At 36.7% G+C, this 25,823-nt stretch overlaps 1 protein-coding gene across 6 annotated transcripts in view; it reads right to left on the bottom strand.

Annotated features, from left to right (window-relative positions):
- The window catches only part of NFIB (nuclear factor I B), a 233,444-nt gene that overhangs the window by 200,345 nt on the left and 7,276 nt on the right, over positions 1-25,823 (bottom strand). The gene's annotated exons all lie outside the window — the stretch shown is intronic.

Here is a 25,823-nt window from a genome sequence, read left to right as displayed (position 1 = left end):
AATGCTCCTACATTCAGTATTCAATTTACAATTTATAACATGCCTTAAAAAAAATGAGGCATCTCATTGGCTAGTCTCCTCCTATAGCAACCAGTTCATAAAGAATTCCATTCCTCCATCAGCCAGTGTTAGGAAAGGTAGGACCCAGAAGACAGCTCGGGGTGGGCACATAGGTAGGGTCTGTGGTTCCTTGGAGGATGCATCTCTTTTGTGACCAATGGAACACTCTCCTCAGTAAATAGCAAAACAAAAACAAAGTAATTCGAGATATGGAGAAGGCCCGGAAGGGTTACAGACCCACCTGACAACAGTGGTTTCCTCAGAGGATGAGCAGAAATAGACCAGGAAGAATTTTAGCTTTTACAATGAGAAGCTATTTAAGTATCACTGTATAACTGAAAAATGATTTTTTTTTTTCAATACGCGGGCCTCTCACTACTGTGGCCTCTCCCGTTGTGGAGCACAGGCTCCGGACGCGCAGGCTCAGCGGCCATGGCTCACGGGCCCAGCCGCTCCACGGCATGTGGGATCTTCCCGGACTGGGGCACGAACCCACGTCCCCTGCATCGGCAGGCGGACTCTCAACCACTGCGCCACCAGGGAAGCCCTGAAAAATGATATTTAAAAGCCTGGATATAGTGCTACCCAAAGTCCTACTCTGAAATTTGTGACATAGAAAGAAGTCTGATATTTCTCAGTAAACACTGTAATAAAAGTGGGTTGCAGCACTTATGTAAGGAAAAAAAAAAGAATAGTCAAATATAGCATTAAGCCCCTGTAAGTCTTTATGGTATTCATGTAAACTCTTTATGATTTTTTGGTAAATATTCATTTATTCATTCTAATTTTTCCTCTATGCACCTGTTTTCTCTATCCAGTACCAAAATACATGAACACAAAGCCTCAAAACTGTGCATTGTTAGGCCAAATATCTTAAATACCTACAGACTACTAAAGGAAAAGCAAATATTTTATTGTTCCACAAGCATACTGACATGCACTTAAAGTGAAACAGACAAAAAAATTTAAGGGTGCCTGAGAGTTTATGTTTGAATAGAATTTTCTGCTATAATTCTGATGTTCATTTCACATCATATAAGACCCACAGCTGAACACACCCGTAAGTGTGTTCACTTGACCCATAAGTGAATACACACAGTTAAAAGAATGATTTTCTATAAATTAATCTCTAGTTCTATGGTTCAATACCAAATATTCTTCCAATTTATGGTGGTTCCCTTTCAATCACCTCTTCCAAACTATGGACTCAAATCAGTACTATTTTGAAAACAAAAATTCTCTTTTGTATTTTACATCATTGAGGCCATTAAAAATATAAAAAGGTTTTCTTATAGCAATTTTTCTGGAGATTTATTAGACTGCAATACCTCACATGCAAAATAAATTAGTGGTCCATAAATTGCATTGCTTCTTCTTTGCTGCAATATGTAAGGTGAGCCAAAACGGGAAATTACATATATTTTTCTAGATAAATCCTGTCAAATAATCATGAGAACAGCAACCAAAACAAAACAAAAACAAAAATCTGCATTGCAGTTGCTAACTTGAACCATGCCAATGAACATTCAAAAGATTAATCAAAGGCTTGACAGTTGTTAACAGTTCACCATGGTTCCCACAATTATCCAATTAAACATATAATGCAAATAGTAGAAGTCTTATGGGTTCCATAGAGCATGAATATCAGGCTGCTTCAGAAAACTATTAACTGTAATGTACTGTCTGCTGAGTCAGAAGAAAGTGAAAGGAGAACCAGTACGTTTATAGAGGAAGGCAAGCAGAAGAAAAATAGAGTGGAGAGACACGTAACTCAACCACCCTTTATGTGGTCATATAAACACAACAGACAGTGGTAAAATCTAGAAAACAAAACTTAAGTAACAATTATTGTAAAACCAAAAGAATGCAAAGCAATGATTTTACCCTATAATTCCTACTGGCTGCACGATACCCACAGCATACTTCAACCACACTTCTCTAGTTTGCTGCTACGTTAGAAACATGGATGTAATTATAGTTGTTGGCTTTTGACTCTGTCTATAAACCGTGCAGAGATAAACTGCTATTAGTGAACATACCAACTCCATATAATTGTGTTTTGACATTATAGGTAAAAACAGTGAGAAGAAAAACTAACCACAGCAATTATAAACAGCATGCTCAAGGTCATGTCAGGTCACTTATGACCTTGACTAAATTGCTGTAATCCCTAAGCTGCATTTTCACACGTTCAGATGCATGCACACGCATGCACACACACACACACACACGCAGGTGAGTACCCCATACTTGTCTTTTTTAGGGAAACAAATTAAGTGACCATAAAAACTACTAAATTATACGTTCAGAAATACCCAAAGGAATACAAAATATGCACTGTATCGGTCAAATATCTGTACTTTTTATAAAACCATTATATTTTAAAAAGCCAAACGTAAATTTTAGAAGAAACATTTTGTGGTAGGTGTTCACTCTAAAAAAATACTCTATTTTGCAGCTGTATCTACTCAGGGGAAGAGAAGAATTGAGGCAATTTGATTCAGTATCAAAACTTCTGTATAAGTTGGGTTTAGGTTGCCTTTTTTGGAGAGCAATTTTTAAATGCTGAATCCATCTACTTACACTTATAACATTTCTGTAATGATTATCCAACTATTTACCTCATTTTATTGGCTACAGACAGAACTATTACATCCATTTCTTTTCTTTTTATAATTGTCAGCCTTCCCCTCCCCCAGCAAAGTGGTAGCAAAGGGCATCAAGTGGGCAATAAATATTCAATAAGCATTATTTAAGCATGATACTCGGGAATAAAATACAGTACTGTTTTCAATGACTTTTCCTCTAAAGTATAATATGGTTTGTACCATCAGCAACAACATAAGTGTGAAAATCACAATAACGTTATATTATATGTGGTGGCCCACATTGCAGAGGTCCAGTTTACAAGTGAAGTGATTCATTTTCAGAGATTATTTATAGAAGTGGCAATATATATACATAATCTTTAGTATGTGTTGATATGCCATTAAACTCATCTCATCTATTTGTATATTTCTTAAAAGTACACAGAGATTTGTTTTGGGTTTTTTCCGTACGCTTTTCTTATTTGATCTCCTTAATATGCTGATCAGGAATGCAAGAGGATTTGCTTTTATTACAGATCAGGAAACAGGTTCCTGAAGGTGGGCTTACTTGCCCAAAACCACAGGACAAATGAGAAGCCAGGGAGCCAGGTGTGCAGGGCTCCAGTGCCCAAATACCCAGATTCAAATCCCTGCTCTTTCTCTTACCCACTGTTGTACAAACTCGGGTCATGGCTGAATCCCTTTCTGTCTGAGTATTTTTACTTCTAACAGGATGATGATGATGCTAAGAGTGATGGCTTCCATGTCAAGTACTGGTGAGGATTAAATGAGAAACACTATGCAAAGCCTTTTAACACAGTGCCTGGCATATAGTAAGAGCTTAATAAATATTAAATGTTATGACTTTGTTATGGTTACTGCCATCTTAGAGCCAGCTAAGACAACTTTGACAGGGTTAAAAAAATAAATAAATAACCCCATAAATATCAAATCCAGAGATTAAAGTTTGGCACACATCCTAAAAGAAAACTGACATAACTAAATATCCCTGTAACTCTTGACTGGGGTGGGGAGGCTGGGGGGTTGGCAGGGCCTGGTCTTAGGGAATGAACTGCATTGGCTTTTCTTAAAGGTTTTCTAACAATATACTCATTGATTGTGTCATCCCACCATTCACTGGACACAAGTTTAAGGAATTTAGATTAAAGTGAGAAAAAACTATACAAATTAAAACTGTGGTGAAACGGCAACAGTGCACTAGTGTCTGTACCCACTTTATCTTGAAGATCAAAGTTCCCCTGTCTTAACTGCCACATTCCAGCCCGGACAGAATAGTTTCTGTGTAACTAACTGGCAAGTCTAGCATCTTGACTGAAAGTTCACAGTTAAGGGCTTTAACATAATGTCTTGGAGGACAATGGACTCCTCATTCAGGGCAAGAGCAATCCCGATGGTGTTCAGGGTCTGCATGAACTCAAGCTGATTCAGCCTGGGCCTTCACTGGTCTTTTTATAAAGTATCTCTGAAAAGAAATCAAAGGAATAGGAAGAGAAAAGTATCTACATTCATGTTTGGGGGCAAATATATAAAGCCAACATGTTTAAATGTTTTGAGACAATGTCTTAAGAACATCAGAGAAATCTCTGTCACTTGTTGCTCACTGAGGGACAGAACAGCAGTGTCTGAGGAACAAACCAATGCACATCTAGGCAGCTAGAAAGAAGAAATATTTACAGTGGACAGAAAAAATATATGTAATTATTTCTTACTCTAGATAGGAAGGACCACACTCAGATTTGGTGACAGCTCTTTAATTGACAGGTATACATGATTATAAAATGCCACTCACATCCCTTGAAAATGAAGAAAGACCCTTTAATGAAAGAAATTGTTCTACTTGGAGATGATTAAAGAACAGGCTTTTTAAATGGAGGAGTAGTAGTAGTGAAGTTGGGAATATGAGATGTGAAGGGGACAGTCATGGGTTCAAAACTTAGCTCTGTCACTCACTTGCCGTCTGACTGGGGAGTTATTCAGCATATTTAACTTCAACTTCTTCATGTATTAAATGATGATAATATACCTACTTCTTTGGGTAACTATAATGATTACATTAAATAATTCATGTGATACATAGGACATTCTCAACACACTGTAGTTATTTTTGTTATTGCTACTATCAGTCCCGATTATTACTACCATAATAATAAAGCAGCAATAATAAGAGGGATCCCTGTCTTTTCTGAAGAGAAAGCAGAGTCATTTCTGGATCCTTCCATCACATTATCCTTCTCAAAGTCTCACTGTCTTATCTAAAAAGGAAATGAATCCGTTGAACCAAAAGGTCAATGAAACATATAGGAATAGGGGATGGAGGAGTGTTTGCTCTGCAAACCCTAGGATGATTTACAAATCTCATAACCTCTGATCTAAATAATCCACAAAGCAGGCACCAAAAATTCAAAAATAGTTTTGTCTCTGTTTAGAAAAATTCTACAAAGAAACTATAATGGAAATCAATTATGGTATGTGTCCTTCATTCACATACCTGTTTTCTTCAGAAAACTCTCATCACAGAAGGAACCCAGAGTAAATTTACTCAGATGTAAGCAAACGTCAATGAACCTGAGAAAAATGTCCCAGCTCTTCTAACAAATAATAATGATAGAAGAAAAAATATTCTGAGACTTGTAAGGAAAACCATTAGTTTAGCATGGCATGAGCAAAGTAGGGAGGGTTTTTATCATAAACCAATCATAAAGGCCATGATGCCTATTCTTGAAGAATTGGATTACCATGTATGGCTCTTGACTTGCTTAATCCTCTCTTTAAGGCTGTTTTATCTTCCCTATGTATCCTTTGTGGTCTACACAATAAACACATCCAATTTCAGGGTCTCATACAAAAGCACACTAGAATAAGAGGAAACAACAAATGAGAAAGACTGCTTAGCTTAGGAGAAAAGACTAGCTTGGAAATCACTATAACTTTTACTTTCTGTATCAGAATTAATTATTCAGAATTGAAAGAAACAACTTACAAGTCAAAGATAAAACAAATGATCATGTCAATCCTTTTAAAAATGTGTGAATAAGTTAAAATGAGCTTATCTTTTTAACATGCAGAGGTTATTCCTCACTCTATAACTTTTTCTTTTATTCCTTCTGCCCTAATGTGAATAGAGTAACTTCACCATCTAGAAGTAGGGTTAAGAAAGAGCTCCAGAGACAAACTACACGGGTTTAAATTTGCTCTGAGTCATTAAACTAGGCCACAGAGTTCTCATTTGTGAAAGGACAGTAAAGTACCTCACATGGTTAAGGAGGAATAAACAAGTCACACAGATAAATCTCTCAGAACAATGCCTGATACATAGTAAGTGCTCACTAAGTGTTAGCTGAACAACTATATACTAAAAAGCATAGTGGAAAATCACCACAGCCTAGAAAATCCTACCTTCCTTTACTCAAACTATCTGTTGAGGCTGAAGTCGCTAGGCAAGACCTTTTCCAAGTCATTAACTCATTTAGCCCTACTGAAAGCTTTTAAGATTACTATCCCCAGTTTACACAGAAGAAATGGAGCCTCGGGAACTTTAAACACTTGCTGAGAGTCGTACAGCTAAAAATGATAAAAACAGAGTTTTAGGCTCAGTACTTCCAATTCCAAACTTATGACACTGTTTTCATGGCTCCTTCCAGCAAATTCCAACTCCCTGTGCTTCCAGTCACTTCCTCCAAAATCACAGTCACCTCTCAGGCTGCCATGTTAGCTGCAAAATCTGCAACAGATCTGCTGACATCTGAGGAGCTGGAGAAATTACTGAGTGTACCTCCAATACCACACTTCTATTCTTCTGTTTCTTCTATTAGTTGCCATCATCATCGCGAAGCCTAACACGTACTCACTCTTCCTCCAAGCTTCACTACTGTTCCTGATTCTCTCACCTCTGAATGGTGCTAATGCCGCTCAGAGCCCAGTGCAATGCCTAGGGCTAGGCCAGAGTTAGGAGCAAGGCCAGAGTTCAGAAAGGCAGGCATCCTGACATGTTTTCAATTTCCTGCAAGAAAAGCTACACGCTATAAGATGTCATAGAACATGCTTGTTATTACCATATGTACCCGACAAAACTATTTTTTGTCATACAGATGAAAAACTCATGCTTGTTCATCAAAATCGTCTATTCTCATGGTCTCACTGTTTTCTCAGAAATTGTCACAAGTTTTCGTAAGTCATTTCCTTCAGATGATAATCACTAACATTACTCTTTCCACAGGTGTTTATTAAGCAGCTAATAGCAACTTTTCAGTTAAGAAAAAGAATAATAAACAGCGGATGATTCCTCTTAAGTTGTCTTTCCCTATTGAAAAGTTAGTACAATGCTCGTCTTCTCTATATTGAAATCCCCATACCCGGCACAGTGCCTGATACACAGTGGGTACTCGATGAGTATTTGCTGAATGACTAAGCAACTTATTTGTAGATAGGAGGATGGCTTTAAAATGCCATCATAAAATGGCAAATTGAGACCTTTCCTTTTAAATTTCAGTGTTTATAATCTCGTTGTATCTGCACATCATAATCAACATTCAACTATACAATCAATACTCTATATATCCCCTCATGAGGAATAAGGGGAAGATAAGTATGAAAAAAGATCACTGCCCTCTAAGAACTTATATTCACATCTTATTTGTCTGAGGAGGTGAGGAAGCATAGAGGAACTTAGCATTTCACACACTGGATTCAATTCTTTCTTCAGGGGTTAAGCCTGGTAAACTTTAAGGCTTGAAAGCTAGTTTAAAGAAGTTACCTACGTTATAGCTACAGCCAAAGGATTATCAAAGTTTTCATTTATATTTTTTCTCTAATTTTCTATGAGGAAACATTATATTCTAGAATAGGTATCATTTACAGAGAGCAAAATATATTAGGAAAATTCAATATATAAAGCTGGGGGTTATTTTATTGTTGGGTGTGTCACTGTATCAATCCATTGCTCTTAGTAAAAAAAGTGTAAGTTTGCATCAGATCAGATATTTCAGCCTGACTATAAAACATACCTCATCACACTGAAACAATTCTTTTTTTCTAGTGAGTTGGAGAGCCACACTTGATTTTTAAAATAATAATAATAATAGTGATATAAACTGGACACAAAACTGAATTCAGCTAACTTTAGAGTATATTTTATTTTATTTTTATTTATTTTTTTATTTTTTTCCTTTTTGCGGTATGTGGGCCTCTCACTGTTGTGGCCTCTCCCGTTGCGGAGCACAGGCTCCGGATGCGCAGGCCCAGCGGCCATGGCTCACGGGCCCAGCCGCTCCGCGGCATATGGGATCCTCCCAGACCGGGGCACGAACCCGTATCCCCTGCATCGGCAGGCGGACTCTCAACCACTGCGCCACCAGGGAGGCCCTAGAGTATATTTTAAACAAAATATTTTTGCAGCATGTTCTGCTTTCCAGATTTTTTAACTGCCTATAGAATTATCTTCTCAATTCTAAAATATCTAAAACAAATCATTAAATAAATTAAAAAGATATTAAATAAAACATTTTTAAACAATGTATACAGGATTACACTGAAATCTGAAGCTAAGCTATATATAAGAATAATGTTGTTTAATTAGAATTATTAGAATATTATTATCTACCCTAAAAAAGAGATTAATTAATCAAAGCCATTTAGTATTGAGTATTTTAGCATCTGGGTTACAACTTACTATTAGATTTTTCCCTTATTAATAAATTATTAAAAACACCAAATCTGTTAGCCTACCAAAATAATAAAATATATAATTCTCATATAGTATATGTCATTGCCAAATAGAATTCATTTATATAAGATGCAGATTCTTGGTTATCTACCTCATTTTGTTTTGGTTTTGTTATATAACCCCTGAGAAAACTCTGCTTGAGATTCACCTCCTCTCTGTGACCTTTCCAGTGCAGTCCCACAGGGTCTCCACCTAGAGAGCTAGGCAAATCCAACTATATATAGTAGTTGGTGAGACCATTAGTTAGTTGTATACTTTTTCCACTCTCTTGGTCATTTTTCTGTCTCTCACTACAGGTGACCATTATCCTCTCTTTTCTACTGATAAATTATTTGGGAAAGGTCATCTATATTTTCACTATTTTTTCCTAACCCTTTAAAATATTGAAATGCTTAGTACAGAGCTCCCACTCAATAAATGCATTTCTCAACTGCTTTTCACCTGTATATCAAGTGTTTTATATTTTCCTTGAAAGATACATTTTAATAAATCCATACGTGTCCACTTTCCCGACTATATGATATATGCAGAATCATATTAATCACACACCAAATAAAAAGAATTAATGCACCATATCTACGTATACACACACACAGACACAGACACACACACACACACACTCTTCAGGAAAACCTAATAATGATTGGTCAAATGAGTAATAACAGGATAAAGATTATTACCGAATAACTATTGAGGAAAAGTTGCCAACACCAAAATTTTTTAGGCACTTAAAATATACGTTAGTGAAATGATTTTTTTAAATTATGTAATGTATTTTTAATGAATAAGACAAAGCAGTCAAAAATTATTCTTCAGAAAATAATCTTACACAAAATACTAAGATCTCTCTTCTCAGCTTTTTGCGGGACTATAATTCAGCGTTATCAGAGACACAAAGGAGAAAAAATATATATCACCATTCGAGCCCGTGAAAAGGTTTGGGATTTTAAAGTCTTGGTTTCCTGCATAAAATACCACTGCCTCAGGTATTCCCTGCTAGGCAACAGTTACAGATATGTTCTTTTTTCTTTCTGATTATGCTTATGTCTGAGATTTCCTTATAACCCAAATGAAAAGCCTTATGAAAAATGGATAATGTAAAGTATACTGGATTCTAAGCAGAAATTTAAACAGGAATCCGGCATGTCTTTATGCTCCTAGGAAAGACTATTTCCTTCAGTCACCTACAGATACTGAAACGAGCATTACGATTCGCTGTGTTTCTATATCGTTCATTTCTTTATGGATCGATTTTGAGACCTTACATAGAAACTAAAATCTTTTAATTTTTGCTATCATAATATGTTTCTTCCTACTTTGGGCAGAGTACTGTTCCTAATTTAATGCTCTGCCCCACAAAAGGGAGATCAAGTCTTCCAGAATCCTTAGTATAGGTGGTAAGCATTCACTCATTGAACAAATAAGTACTCAGTACATACTATGCGCAGGCACCATACTGGTTGCTAATTACAAGTCATAGCAATAATTGCAAACATTTTACTGAGTATCTGCAATATGACAGGCATGGTGTTAAGCACCTCACAAGCATTTTCTCATTTCACCCTCACAATGCACTGCACAGCTCAAAAAACTGAATCTTAGAAAATATAACCAATTTACCTAACCACATACTGAATAACAGTAAAACATTTAAAACTGCAGCTTGATTCTAGAATATGCTCTATTGCTAATACAGATACTACACTTCATATGGTTTTATTTTACTCATTCCTGAAACTTAAAGCACATATAAGATACAGACACTTCTTATACAGTGACCAGTCACCAGTGGAGATATAAAAGAAAACAAAACAAGTCTCAGTAAAAATCAGTTCTTCCCAGTTTGAGGAACTTTTAAATTACCACAGTAACAGTTGTCTGATTTGCCCCTAATGTTCTATATTCAGTTTAAGTAAATTCATTCATTCCATAAATACTTATTATCTATTTTATAATGTGCTCCCGCAACATTTCTGATTTTGCTGTCATGCACTTACATAATACCCGACTTTTACTCATCTATTTTTCCATCTACAATTGTGCCTTTAAAACATGCTTTCAAGCTTTCCTCATAAACTCTCAAACCAGAAGTTAGCTGCTAAAAGTAGCTGATATTAAACTTTTTCTAATACTGCTAATATCTCTGCTTTAAAAGTTATTAATCTCTGCTATATTCAGGAGCACCTTGATATACATAAGTACATTACAGGACACTCATATAATTTACAGATAAATCTTTCATGTTATAAAAGAATTCTTACCTTAGCAAAAGGATTCACTGAAAGTTTCCTTTTAAAATTGAATGCCCCTTGTGAATTTAACATGTTTTAGTTTCTAAACTTAAACTAAGAAAAAATTCTTAGAAACATCTCAAATAAAAGAAGGCATATGAATGTTTGTTTTAAACTGGAAAAAAAAGCGCAGTTTTTTAAACTAAGATGAGAGATATACACCACACAAAGGAAAATGGAGACATAGTAATTATCAAGCTAATCTGAAAATTGTAGACATCCAGGAAGCAGAACTTAAATCAGCTTCTCATAACCAGCTCCCATTTTTTCTTCCAATACCTGACTTTCAAAAAAAAGTTTTTCTTACAACCAGTCTCAAACATGACCTTTAATGGTTACTGGAAATCTGGCAGTACATTTTTAATGGATCCTTTCTGTTTTCCAACTACGATCAAATCCATATTAATTGACCATAACTTAAACAGTTTTTTTCACCCACTGAAAAAGATAAAGATAGTCATTCTCATGAAGACCATAGCTATAGGGTGACTTCAGTAGAATATATCCTATGAAAAGCTATAAAAGAAAAAAACTGAACTCTTGAAGCAACTGATTTCAATAAATTACAAATAACACATATCTTTTAACCACAATTTTTCTCTTTGTACCTAAAAAAACTTGCTGCTATGTTCACAAAATAACACTTTTAATTATTTATGCTTATTTATGCCCATGTAGCAGTAAAACTAATGCAAACAACCAAAGTGGCTTTGGGCCTCTCTTAGACTCAGTACCCACAGCTGTAAAGTGAGAAGGTCTCTAGGGATTCTTCCAGCTCTAAAAATCTATGAGTTAAAGACCTCTTTCTTTAAAAAGCAAGCTTTTTATCTAGATTGAACCAAATGATTTGACTATTGGACTTTGAATTGAGCAACATGAAAGTGTTACTCAAGGGTCAAGTTACACATTTTCTATTTCTCTTTAATAAATAAAACGTATTAAAATCCCAGATTTAACAAGAGTATGCTAAACTTCATTAAACATTGCTTAATGTGAAGGGGATCTTCCCTCTGCCAGGGTAACCAGAAGCCAAATTCCTAAGATGCTGGAGCTAAGAGGGATAGTGGAAGTCTTCTGGCCAACTCTGTCACTTGACAGATAAAGAAACTGAGTCACTGAGAGGCCCCCAAGTCTCCCAGGTACTTGCAGGAGGGAGGGCTACCAATTTTCCTCCCTTCCGCTTCAGCATGCTGCTTCAGTCACTATGTGGCATAGACTGAAACTCTACATCAGTAAACAAAGGAATAGAAGAAGGTAATTCCATTACCAGGTCACTAAATAATTTAGAGCCTTTTTTTTTTTCTTAATGCAAAGACCTTATGTTCAGAAACTTACAGTTCAAAGTATGTTAAGTAAAACCATGTCCATATGCAGATATGTCTTCTCCCATATGCATCTTAAGAAAATAGCAAAGAAAAAAAATAATTTATCATCAGCCCCTAGGAAACAAAAACTGAAATTAAAAGAAAGAATGGAGTAAATCTAAATTGTATATTTTCATTCCTTCTAAAAGGATTAAATAACAGAATTCTAAATGGTTTGTTTGTACTTTCCATGCAATATGTAGATTAACCATGAAATTCTGTTTGGGACACTTTGACATCTGTTTTCAGTGCATTACAATGAAATCTGGGGACTTGATACATACATTTGCTGTAATAAAACTGTCACTAATCAGTGTTTTCCAAAATATTGCCCATAACTATTACTATTCAGTAGTCTCATTTGCATGATCTAATATTGTTGCTACATCATGTTTTCCCTGACAATGTGTTAGCTGGTCCCAGGCACATGCTCTAAAATGGCTGCAAACCACTCAATAATCCCAGCATTTCCATGGTACTCTGTACATATGCATGCAATCTGCCCTGGAATTGAACTAATACTACATCCTTCACAAAATTTTTTCCCTGTAACTGGAACACCCAAGGTTGAATTCACATCCCCAGGTGTGGAAAGCTCAACAAAAACAAAAGAACCCACATAGAGGAGGAAATTATGCCTCATGGGGCTTACACAACAGAAGATGTAAACACAATTCTAACTCAGAACTCTCTTTAACAAATCTGTAATAATTGTTTGAATAGTGAATGCCCAGTCTGTCCTTAACTTAAACCATTTCCATGAAACACAGGACAAGATTGGACCAGACTTTGAAATTGGGTCTGCTTTATTTTCTCCAGGATTAATAAACAGCTGTATCAATGCAGGGACCAAGCAAGAAACACCAGCTCACAAGGTGTTAACACACCTCCGGGATATTAGATTGAACACATGTTTCCATTTCATACTGCATATATCTGGTGTGTCATGTGCAAATCTTGGACCTCAGGCGGAGAGTGATTCTTTTATTTTTTTTTGAGATTTTTTTTTTATGTGGACCATTTTTAAAGTCTTTATTGCATTTATAACAATATTGCTTCTGTTTTATGTTTTGGTTTTTTGGCCATGAGGCATGTGGGATCCCCGACCAGGAATCAAACCCACAACCCCTGCGATGGAAGGCAAAGTCTTAACCACTGGACCGCCAGGGAAGTCCCAAAAAGTTATTCTGAGAGCCCCAAAAAAGGTCTTCGCCAAAAAAACAAAAACTTATGAAAAACAATTTGTCTACCTATGCTAACTCGAAATGAATTCCATATTTTATCAGTACTTAGAATCATATTCATTTTCCTTAATAGTCCAACATAATTTCATTTTGTCCTCCTATGAACTCATCTTAAACCTGAAATATGTTTCTCTATACACGTTTTATATCATACAAATGTTGGATACAAAAAGCAGATTAATTGTAGGCCCTAATACTGTGTTGTTAGTACTAAGAAGTCATTCCAAATGTTCCAAAAGGGATTAATGTAGTATAACAAGTCTATTTAATTATTGTAAGACCAGTGATCCTCATATTACTATAAGCAGCTTTTCCCTTATTTGGAGACTATAAATAGAACAGATACTGTTACATGATAACTATAAGTCTTAACCAAAAATATTAATGCTTTACCATCAGGAAATTTAAAGAAATATGTCAGCTTCACCAGGAGGCTAAGAAAGGCAACCAGTATTTAAGAATCATGTATGCATCGATTTGCATACATGGTCAATGCATATTGACCATTTCAGGTCAATATCAACTTTAAATCCTAAGCGCAAACAAAGCTTTTCAAATGTATTAGAAGGACAAAATACTAAATCCTTCTGCCATCAACAGCAATCCAGTCTACACATGTCAAAAAATTTTGGATGTACTTTTTTATGTACTAAATAAAATACATGCTTCTTGATTTTGAACAGAATAGCAACTAAACACCAGGTATGTTCTCAAAAAGAAAAGACATGACACAGATTATTAAAAATTATGTGCCAGAATCAAAGCAAGCTAATCAATGTTCTGATTCTACTTTCTGCACACCCTAGTTACCCTTTAAAAGAAACAGTGAGATAACTTTTCCTATGAACTCCTGGCCAGAAACCCTAAGTATAATTATAATTAAAATGCTGCATAGAAGAATATGAAATTTTTTTGCACTGCATCAGTGTGACGTGTGATATAAGGTATTTCCCTAGTAGAGATTGTGGGTATGGGCTAACGTGTCCACTTTGCAAATCTGCTGTACAAAGTAAGTGAGAGGAGCAACCCACTGTCCATGGACAAGTAGCACCATGACTGGTGCCCCAAGGAAAATCTGGCCCACAAAAGAGGCTTCAGGACCACCAGATCCAACCAACCAGAGCCACAAAACTCAAGCGCTCATCCCAAATCTAATTTGGGAAGGAGAAGAAGATGTTTTAACCACTTCCCATTTGGCTTTCAGTTGTTCTTAGAAAAAGTGACATCACTTTAAGTAAGAAATATTAACTTTTTTCCTCTAAAGATTATTTAATTAATTTTCTTAACACCATAAAAAAGAACGAGTGGGAAAGACTGACTTAAAGAGGAAGAGTCCAGTGGCAATAAAGTGAAAACAATTCATGTAACTAATGAAACATTTTGAGTTTTGACCCAACTAGGGATCATTTTTAAATAAGACACTTTCAGACTTGAGTCTAAAAACCAGCAGCTTCCTCCTCTAGAACAATCCAGTCCACATCATCACCACTTCTGTCCAACCAAATCTAAAACATAAGTGTAGCTCTCCCAAATGTTGGCAATTTCATGTTTTTATAACTAAAAGTCCTGTGTTTTCACTGGAGTACAATGAATTACAAGTACTTCCTACTACACCCTTCATTTGACACAAAGTTATTTACTCAAAGAGCCAACTAACAAAATTATTTTACTCCCTCCTTTCAGAGACTCCTAGATTGATCAAGAAATTAACTCTCTGATAAGTCTAATATAGAGGACTGCTAAAACTGTACAGTAATTCTACTTTAAGTTGATATAAAAACCATACACAACTAGGAACATGTTCCTACTAGGAAATATCTATACACATCACCGTCATCAGGACTTTCATTTTCCCTTTGGAGTGTCTTATCACCTGAGATACACATAAACTAATTGATGACCTCTTGCTGCAACACCTAATCACTCATTCTCTTCACTATTGGGCATCTTCTCCGGATGTCAATATTATGCCGTGTTCCTTTATAAAGAGCAATAATCACTCTTATTAATAACATCATTGCTTTCACTTACATGAATTATTTCATGTAATCCTAAAACAGCCCTGTGAAGTGGGCATTCTAATCCTCATTTTACAAAACAGAAAACTAAAGCACGTGGAACTTAAGTGACGTAGCCAAGGTCACAAAGTTCATAAAGAGAAGAACCAAGATTATGAAGACATGTCAGATTCATGCACTTATTTTTCTATGTTCTACAAAAACTAAAAGGCAGGAAGAAGGGAGATGTGCTCAACTGTGAAGGAATCCAAAATGCAAAGCTGATAGAATATTTTAAATGGTATGTTATTTACTCCTCAATCTATGAATGAACCATCCTTCTTAAGTAATTCCTGAAAGATCTAGGCCTTACTTCTCTCTTTTTTTCTCTACCTTCACTTCTTTTCAACTCTGCAACACACACACACACACACACACACACATCAATTACACATGATCCAGGAACTTAGGCTCTTTAACTCAGAAGCTGCGATTTGTTTTACATCATTTCAGTGGAGGAACTGAGGCAGACTTCTGGAAGAAATCACAGACATTTTAAAAATACTTGGGGGCTGGCCGCTGTTCTTGTATCACAGTCCCACTGCATATGACCCGTTAGCCCACTAACCACATCCAAACTCGATTCTTTGTAGACTCCGCCACTGAAAACATCAATGAATGAGCAGAAAGGCATGAGAGGTGTTTTCAAGTCTAGACTGGATTTTATGGACAGGAGAGAGAAACTGAGGCTATTGACTAAAATCAGACGTTTCATTTACCTTTCTTCCTTGGATCCTCAGGATGCTGGATTATCAACACAATTAATGCTGAAAAGCATTTAAATTCCTTGATCTTGTGAACATTCCTGGGGAAAAAATAGTTTAAAACAGCAACAACCAAAAAAAAAAAAAAAAAAAAAAAGAAAGAAAGAAAGACAAACTCTCTCACCTGCCATTTCAGATATTTTTTAAATGGGAATAGAAAAACTGCATGCTTTTTTCCAAGGTTCTAGTGCCTGGACCACATTGTCTCTCATCTGTCAGTGTATCCACACACATGGATAAACAGTATGGGACATACAAGTAAGGAAATGCACATTCTAACTTAAACTTCCTTTTTTCCTCTAATAATTTAAAAATAAAATGTAACAGCTTGGATTTTAAATATTTAATCTGGCAAATATAGGAAAAATCATGAACTACAATGTCATATTTGGCAAAGAAAAATTTGGTAGGATAAAAATATCTGTGTTTTAACATTTTAGAAGGCATTTCCAATATTTTAAAAATAAAATTATTTCACTGCTTCGGAAGAGAACAGAGGTAAATTTCTCTATTTTTGCATAGGAGGGTTTCATAAAGAAGGGAAAACACAATTTTTATATTTGTTAAAATAAGCACTGAATTTCACATGCTGGCAAATGTCCCCAAAGAAGTAAAAGCTTCAAATTTACCAATGGTTCACTATGTTTTGAAATTTAGCTATCTAAGCCACAAGAATAGGTTTCCTCTAAAACTATAAGATGGACTATGTAAAGTTACAACATGACTCTCATTTCTTAAAAATTTTGTTTTAATCCTACATGTTTAGTATACAGCTTTTTCCAATACCAGACAAGTTTAAGAGGTGAAGTTTAAAAGTCAGTCATTTTAGGACTTACGCATTGCTAATCCAAAGCATAACTAAATTTACCAGTTTTACCCTATATAGTGACAATAAAATATTTTTATTGTAACAGCCGAAAATGTTGAAAAGTAATTATTAAGGAAACCATAAATATAAAAAGCTGAAAAGCCAACCTCAGAGAGGGGAAAAGGAAATGGTGATATGAATAATCATAAAACACGGAAACTGAAAATCTAAGCAGAAGAAATCCAAATCCCTCTAAATGCCAGAATACTACCCCCCACCTCCTGGAGCAAGGAGGACTGCAAATTTGTCCCTATCACTGTCAGCAAACAAAAGAAAGTCACTTCTACGGCTAGACCATGTCAAACAGAAGACATCACTACTGCGGAGGGACGCCTGGAATCCACTGGGGTGTAAAGTCAGGGCTGGGGCTTTTTGTCAGCTATTACCATAAAAGAATAAGAGGAAACAGTGACATTACTACACAATAGAAAGGTCAAACAGCTTGCAGCCATTTCATGACCCAGACAAGTCAAGGTCAAAGGATTCAGGTAGCAAGTTAGCCAGGGCATAAGTTACAACACAAATGAATTGTTTTAACACATCAGCTTTGGTCAATTAAACCTAACAAGGCAAGTTGCATCACGTAGCAGGGTTCCTGACACTAAGGCCAGAAGCTGAGACCAACCTCATAAAACAAGGCTTTTAACATAGCATAGCAAATTTAAGGTAATCCATCCAGAAACTGCAGATGTCAGAATAATAAAATACAAGTTGTCCTAAGCAGGAACATTTTTCACACTTCAGAATTCACTAATAGAGGGGTATAGACTTCATATTGACATACTCGGGTTATTAACATGGGCACAAATGTAATCCCCTACTCACACGAATTACAAAATACACCCTATTTCAAATAACTATCTTAACATCTGTGCTTATGATCAGATTTTTGTCCTAAACTCTACCATTCCCTGTTAACAGCAATACATTTCTCCAGGTATATTTTTCAATGTGAGTTTTGAAAAATGAAGTTTTAAAAAAAATCTTCAGCTTCATGCTGCATCAGAATATGTATTAGTGTCACAATTATGAACTGATGCTTGTTAAATGCTTTTGTGTAGTTTTGTGGGAGATACATGTATTTTACAATTCAACTCAATACTACTTATTAAATTTTCTATTTTGAGACACGGAGTTGACGCTAGCCAGAATTTTAAAACTGCAATATATTTAAAGAATTTTTTCACAAAAGCAATTCTTATTTTCTTTTTTTGCGCTTGTTTAAACAAATCCCATTTTCAACTGATTTGTGCTTCATCCATAACTTACTACATGCTCTGAACTGCCTTAAAGTGGGATTCTGAAAATAAACAACCTCCAGGCAACTCTCAGCTAGTAAAATTACTTCATCCATCACCCCATATTTTCAATTATGTAGTTCTTATTCAGAGTTCTTTAATTTGTCTGTGATTCATCAGTGCTGTCCTGTTTAAACTATCATCATAAACAGAGAGAATATGTGTATCTAAGTGTTTTATTATAAACAATATATTTATGCACAAGAAGAGTTTGCATCCCCCTCTTAGAAGATTGCTTGATGTAATTTTGAGGATATTTTTTTCTCGTATGTGTGGCCTTCAATTCAGCCTCAAGGTCTTTCCACCTCATTGGTTAATTGGTGGCCATTTCTTCCAATTTTCTGAATAATATAACAACCAAAAAGCCCAAGCATTCAAGTCCCATTAGCCTCACATCCTATACCATCCAGTCTAATACAAACTAATCCCACAGACTCCCTCCTCCACAACACGCACTTAAAGTTCGCAAGTTCTCTGCAGTTTGGTGATTTATTCTCTATGCCAAATCCCAACAATGGAATTCAGTGAAATTAACCACATCACATAATTAGAGTTCAAGGACCCAAGAATGTACTTTAAGATGAGACGACATACCACGCTGCCACAGAAAAGTGAGCTTGAAGAGGAAGCTCCCCTCTTGCTATGCTTGGCGCTGAGGCATGCTGCTGTAATAACTCCTGTTTCCCATCACATAACCACTAGTCCTTGAGATTTCTAAAATTATTCCTCTGCCACAAGGATGGAGGGGAAAAAAGGTTGTAAAACTGCTTTGAACATAACGTTGGCTGATCATTTGCTCTGTCACAGCGCATACACGGACAAACTCCTCAAGTGTCACGAGTTCAACTTTCCTCAACTTCAAACTAGGAAATGCTACCTTTTCACAGACTGAAGCAACACTTCCACCTAAAACTAGTTTCAGAGCCAGGGATCACCCTCGCCTTTGCCCATCTTTTTCAGATATTTAATAATTCCCTATTTTAATGAGCGCCTCTTAGGCTACTTCCACTCTCTGAAACCTTAACCTTCCAACAAAGCAATAATGATTCTTTTGATTATAAAGTCAGTTATCATGTAAGCCACTGGGATGACAGACATGAAAACCTATTTATCTCAACTTTTATGAATTCCAATTTCTATGAATTCTGGCTCAGCCTCCCACTGGGTCCCTCCCTCTTCAGGTGCTGAAATTCCAACTGATTGGCAGGGATGGCAGGAGTAAAAGTGTCATAAAACAGTTTTTTTAAGCCCACTGGTCTAGTTTTTCAGTTCAGTCAAGCAGAATGAAAGTTTATGAGACAGACTTCACTCATTAGATATGTTGGATTGTTGTTCCAAATTATAGTGCCAAACTTAAGAGTAAAAAGTTAATGGAGGGGGCTTCCCTGGTAGCGCAGTGGTTAAGAATCCGCCTGCCAATGCAGGGGTCACGGGTTCGAGCCCTGGTCCGGGAAGATCCCACATGCCGCGGAGCAACTAAGCCCGTGCGCCACAACTACTGAGCCTGTGCTCTAGAGCCCGCAAGCCACAACTACTGAAGCAAGCCCGCACGCCTAGAGCCCATGGTCCACAACAAGAGAAGCCGCCACAGTGAGAAGCCCACACGCCACAATGAAGAGTAGCCCCCGCTTGCCGCAACTAGAGAAAGCCCGCGTGCAGCAATGAAGACCCAACACAGACAAAAATAAATTAATTAATTTTTAAAAAAGTTAACGGAGGATTAAAACTTTAATTTCCTTTTGGCAGTTTCCTTGTAAATTCCAAATTTAGGGAAAAACAAGTAAGTAAATAATAAATCCTACCAAATCTATAGTACAGCTATGTGTGGATATACCTCTTAGGTACCACTTTAGAACACAGAAACTTTAAAGAATTAAAGCAGTGGCAACAGGCCTCCTCAATGGCTCCTGCCCAGCTGAGTCTACAGGCACACACCCTGTATCTGTCAGGGAGCACCCCTTGGGAGACCTAAGCATCATCTCCTGTCATTGTACTGTTCCCCCAAATTACCATGATTCCTGAATAATGAACATCATTTTGGTCCTTTTGCATATGGAGTTATTTTCCCACACAAGAGGCATAGCGCACTAAATTTGCAAATCCAAACGTGTAATCTAGATGAATATTTTTCCTTACAAAATGTGTAGAGCAGTGTATACGGTGAGAGGGTATAATGCAGAGAGTGACACCCAATGCTGTCAGCAGGACATTTCACCAACATTCGCTGCCTCCAAAAAGTGGATCATTATATACTTTTTAAATATTTGAAAATCATAATTGATAAAACAAACGACATACCTCTCTCTCCCTCTCCTCTTCTCTCTCTGTCTCTCTCCTTTCCTTTTGAAAAGTGAGATCATATTAAGAGCAACTCAAGAGCTTAGTTTGCCATATCAGAACACAGATGCCAAGCTTTCCCAGCTGGCAACTGGGGCCTCAGAGTTTAACTCTTGAATTGTCCAGCAAAGCTATCAGGGCAGGAACATCATGGCAGAGAGGGCAAACTTCTGGCCCCTTAGGCTGTGTTTTCTTCTTATCAGTGAGAAAATTGCTGCATATCTCATATTACAATATATGTTCCCACAAAGGTCTCATTAAGCCTAGGAGCAAGACATGCCAGTAAGAGCCCTTCTTTATCTGGTGAGTTGTGCGAGAGCCAGAATGCAAACAAGTGTGCGCTAGAGTTCATAAGTTCAGTCAAGGACAGGACGCTAGATGGGAAAACTTGACAGTGTTCCCCTAAATCAAACATGCATACAAATGTCATGCTTTCTGAGCATTTCACAATGTAAGCACACCAAATCATCCTGGAGAGCAGCCTCGTTTTAACAGATTATGAAAGCTTCCTTTTCCCCATAATGGGAAATATCTGCAAATGAAGTGAAATTTATTAAAAGGTTAAAATACGCTGTCAACTTGCAAACAATTATCTACTTAAGCTTTTCATAAAAAAAATAATTGTTACCCAAAAGGATTCTAAAAGTCAGTAACTGAGGGAGGAAAACAATTCTTAGCATTTGCTTCCTCCCTAATGAGATGTGACAACCAGGAAGGATTCTATTTCAAAAACAATAATAATGATTACAACTTCCCCTGTAAACAAGTCACGTTTTTCACAATGTCGAAATGCACTTTGATCATCATATCAGTTACCAATAAAACAACAGAAGTTGCCATCCACAATTTTAAGGATTCCACAAAGGCTAAAAAGGAAACTCCTCTCTCCTGAGAGCCACGAGGTTCCAGGCCTCTTTAGCACTCCAAAACATGTTTAATAAGAGTGCAAAGCACAGTCCAAAAATCAGTCAGGCTGAGTTGAAACTCGAATCTGGTAAATTCATGACAACAGTTACTCTCTCTTGAGATCTTGAAACATCTTAGTGTGTTGTGACCCATCTCTTTCTTCAAAACCCTTTCCTGCCTCAGAGAAAGCCCAGCCCCCTACACCACGCCACCCTTCAGACAGGACACAGTGTGGCCACTCAACGCCTCCACAGGCCAGACTTCCTTCTGTGCAGCCTTTTGGGTAGCACTGCTAATCCTTCTTATTAATTAACGAGATAATGGTGGTTAACCAGAAAGCAATATGAATGCAAACCATCTAGGAAACTTCAACCAAAATTATTTCAGCCTTTTGGTTGGTCTTCCTGACATTAGGTTTCCTCATGAAGGTTTTCTCTTTTTTTTTTTAACGTTTACCCTGTTACACATTACTAACTAGAAAAAAAAAATAGAAAGGTCCTCTCAATGGGTTACTGTAAAATTTGGAAGTGTGGAAACTGAAGGAACTAAAAATTGCCTAAGAAATAAGCAGTGATGTGACTGAAAGCCACAGTCAGTCCTGGCAAGTGCATTCCATGTCACTGCAGCCAGCTAGCCCTCCACACCCTTCCCAGAGCACACGCAGAATCCTACGGCATACTTCTGTCCCGGGAAGGTGTGCTGTGCGAGGCTTGCCTGGTTTTTGTTTTGTTTTGTTTTGCTTTGCTTTCAAGAAGGCAGTAACAAAGACAATATGGGGAATAGGTACCACCTGCCCAATAATCACTGGACATCTTTAATATCTTGGGGAAAATGGAGGCCACTTCAGAGCTGTTTTTCCTTTAATCTGTTACCATCTTAAAAAAAAAAAAAAGAAAGAAACCCCCCCAAAAAAATAGATAAAAGGAAGGGTTTTCTATCAGCTAAGGTTTGCTGCAGCAAACAAGCAAGCAGCTTTCATTCAGGGATTGTCAAAAACTTTTCAGTGTGCCCACTGCAATGCGGATGCCAACCAACGAATCAAAGGCATTCAGCAACTAGACAAAGAGGGTCTGATGCCAACCTCGGTGCCACTGGCAACCATTATTGGCATCCAGCACAGTGTCTGCCTTTTTTTTCCCCCTCGCCTGGCACTTCACAAACAAAATGGCGGTTCTTGTAGCAACGAAACAGCCGAAGCGCAGCCCTCTGAATCAATACCGTCAAATGATTTTATGGATTTAAACGCAGGGACTCCCACATGATGTGTATATTTTAGGTAAAGTGGGGGGTGGTATCATTTTATAAATGACTATATTGAACATGACCCTTTCCTAAACATGGAGCAATACAAAAATGGACTAAATTGTGGTCAACCAGACTCTAGGCACAGAAGAGGCTGAATAACAAAGAGATTTAGCTTTAAAGGAAATTCTGCCTTGCGGCCATGGGATGCACAAGTCTAATGAACTATATATCAAAACTGATTTCAAAATGCATACATTCTCCCCAAAACTGTATCAGATGCAGATGTAGCACTAGAGCTTGTGTCAAAGCTCTAGTAACTCTTTCCACATTTCAAAAAAAGATGAGGCTGAGGCTGCTGGTCATGAAAAAAAAAAAAAAAAAAAAAGTGTGGGTTGAACCAAAAGGGAAAGAGGGAAAAAGCATAGGAAGTTGGTCAACAATGAACTTTATTATTTGTTGGTCTTTATTTCATTCTCCAGAAGAGATGCAGTTTGTGATCTTGTATAAATAACCAAGAGGACTATTGACATTTCTAGATCTGGAAATTGTCAATATATTGTAACATCACTCCACACTGCAATGCGGATGCCAACTAACAAATCACAGGCATCCTGAGCTAAACAAAGAGGGTCTGATGCCAATCCTGGTGCCAGTGGCAACCATCTTTGGCATTCTCTCTGTTCTTTCTCATGTTTTCCTCCCAGTCGTTTAGAAGTGGGGAGAGAAAGAAAAAAGGGGGGGAAAGGTAATTCTGTTGCTCATTCTGTTGCAAACATTACATTTTTCTTTTCTGATTTTTCTTTCATGTTTTTCTTTATACTTTTTCACCTGATTGATAAAACATACTTAAGTGGATTTTCATGCACTTAGAGGAGAAATAAAAAGTCACGATGGGAGATATGCAGCCCTCTGACTGACTACAGACTTATATTTTAAAATTCTTTCTCTAATCAAATGCACTGCAAAATGACATAATTAACCTACATTTGACCAAAGGAAAAAGATATAAATTTTGAAAAAAGGAAAACACAAAAGCATCCTGATGTGACTTTTTCAAAGAAAAAGCCAACAGATGTTAGGAAGATATGGTGCACTCACAGGTAGCAGAAGATATAAATTAGGTGCACAGTGTAAAATAATAAAAGGTTTTTAAAAGAGAGACTAAAAACAACAACAAAATCAATGTTTTATCTGAAAATGTGGTCTGCAAGAGTTGCTTACAACTTTATGACTATCATGACCGATGGTGCAATGCAGAAGGCATTTATGCATTTTTCTTCCTTCAATCTATCTTCACAAATCCAAAGGATATGTTCTTTATTGTCAGTTCATCAACCAAGAGAGTTGGCTGCCTGCCCCAGGAGTGAATGTACATGCGTGCACACCTCAAGGACTAGCCTTCAAGCAAGCTAAAAGGTGAGCAGCAGTGAAGTGCTTGCAAACCTTCCCTCCCTGCACTAAAAAGTTACATGACCCACTTTCTAAAACTTTACTTCCAGCCTTGACTTTCACAACAGAGTTACAACACACTGACAGTCAATCCAACACATATATACAGCCCACCTTAAAATGTCACCTCCTAGACAGCTGTCAATCAAATTAAGTGTCATGTGTTAATGAGCTTTTATTTTGGGACACACAGGGGAAAAAAAATTTTTTTCCCCAAACCGTCATTACCTGGACTTTAATTTTTCAGTGTATAGAAATATTGAATGCAGTATTTCATTAAAAAAAAACCAATATTTCCAAACGTATGATATCAAGCACCATTACTGAAAATCAAACTAGAAATTTTTAAATGACTTGTAAGCATATCTCTAAAACTATACCAAGGAAATACAAAGACAAAAAGTACATAGTAAGTACCTAGATTTCTGAGTCAAAAGAGTAATTCTGGTATTTTATATTTTGGGATGATGATGAAGTTCATACCATTTACTAAATCCCACACTTATATAACACATATCAGATAACCGTCTGCCACCTGGCTATCTGCAGGCCACTTTCCCTAGCACCAGGCCAAGTTAGCAAATGACCCACCACCTATGGCAGATTAAACTACAGTCCACTTTTGGCAGGTTGTTTTTTAAAATGTTTTACTATGGACTGTGCTAATACAAGGACATCTATATACCGATATATTTATTTGAAGTATTTCTTTAAACCTCCTTAAAGAAAATATATTAAGAAAAATAAAAATAATAAACATGTTTCATGAACCCAGAAAACACTCAGCAAAATATATCACCTATTTTTGAATCATTCAGGCAACATTTATACCACTCTCTTTATCAAGGATTTTTTAAAATAGGTACGGTATGCGGTTTCTGCATTCTTTTTGAGATTTATTTTAATCCAGTGTAACCAGTCTACTTTCTGTTTTTGTTCTGTAAGGAGAGCTGCGACTTCCCTCCTCGGTAAGTTTTATGAATTTACACTCAAGTAAACGAACAATATTAAGTGTTCCCAAGTCACTCTGGGAAAATATTATAACATAAATTATTTAGACAAGAACTATGATCCCTTTAATCTACAGCGAATATTACACAATCAAAAGTAGGTGTTGATAGAAATATTTAAATTAAATAAATCTAGGTCTACGTAAGGTATACTTTCTGATACTGGCTATCTTAAGCATTCTGTAATAGGAAATGTTAATTCTATTTTTCAAGGCAATAGCACTAGATTCGTGAACAAAGTTGATCTACCTCGTTAGTTAGGAGGTTAATACAAAGATTGTTAAAGGACGGTTTGACTATTCATAAATCAAGTTACATTTTCAAACTGGGAAAAGATGACTAGATGCAAAGAATGTAGCCGAGGACAAAAAATGAAGTGTAATAAACTATAGTTTTCGGACTATCCTGTGTCTTTGAAAAAGTGTATTATTTCAAAGACACTTGAAAACACATCTCTTTGTGGCCTTTAAATATCCATGCCTACCCAGGTAGGAAAGCTCCACATCTATTTCCATAGCTTGCACATGGCAGTGGACAAGCAAGTGGAGGAGGGCATGCCACTCTCCCCAGAGCAGGTGAATGAGACCCAGGCGCCTCCA

The sequence above is a fragment of the Mesoplodon densirostris genome, chromosome 6 (genome assembly GCF_025265405.1).
Source record: "Mesoplodon densirostris isolate mMesDen1 chromosome 6, mMesDen1 primary haplotype, whole genome shotgun sequence".
NCBI classification, from domain to species: Eukaryota; Metazoa; Chordata; class Mammalia; order Artiodactyla; family Ziphiidae; genus Mesoplodon; species Mesoplodon densirostris.
This window is presented reverse-complemented; position numbering and strand designations above follow the sequence as displayed.